This window comes from Bison bison, unplaced genomic scaffold, assembly GCF_000754665.1.
Source record: "Bison bison bison isolate TAMUID 2011002044 unplaced genomic scaffold, Bison_UMD1.0 scf7180017848147, whole genome shotgun sequence".
NCBI classification, from domain to species: Eukaryota; Metazoa; Chordata; class Mammalia; order Artiodactyla; family Bovidae; genus Bison; species Bison bison.
The window spans coordinates 16,663-17,480 of NW_011478720.1; positions in this window are offsets into that span (position 1 = coordinate 16,663).

Genomic DNA, 818 nt, shown 5'->3' on the forward strand with positions numbered 1-818 from the left:
AAATTGCTAACATCCACTGGATCATGGAAAAAGCAAGAGAGTTCCAGAAAAACATCTATTTCTGTTTTAATGACTATGCCAAAGCCTTTGACTGTATGGATCACAATAGACTGTGGAAAATTCTGAAAGAGATGGGAATACCAGACCACCTGACCTGCTCTTGAGAAATCTGTATGCAGGTCAGGAAGCAACAGTTAGAACTGGACATGCAACAACAGATTGGTTCCAAATAGGAAAAGGAGTATGTCAAGGCTGTATTTTGTCACCCTGCTTATTTATCTTATATGCAGAATACATCATGAGAAACTCTGGACTGGAAGAAACACAAGCTGGAATCAAGATTGCCGGGAGAAATATCAATAACCTCAGATATGCAGATGACACCACCCTTTTGACAGAAAGTGAAGAGGAACTCAAAAGCCTCTTGATGAAAGTGAAAGAGGAGAGTGAAAAAGTTGGCTTAAAGCTCAACATTCAGAAAACGAAGACCATGGCATCCACTCTCATCACTTCATGGGAAATAGATGGGGAAACAGTGGAAACAGTGTCAAACTTTATTTTTTGGGCTCCAAAATCACTGCAGATGGTGACTGCAGCCATGTAATTAAAAGACGCTTACTCCTTGGAAGGAAAGTTATGACCAACCTAGACAGCATACTGAAAAGCAGAGACATTACTTTGCCAACAAAGGACCTAGTCAAGCCTATGGTTTTTCCTGTGGTCATGTATGGATGTGAAAGTTGGACTGTGAAAAAGGCTGAGCGCCGAAGAATTGATGCTTTGAACTGTGGTGTTGGAGAAAACCCTTGAGAGTCCCT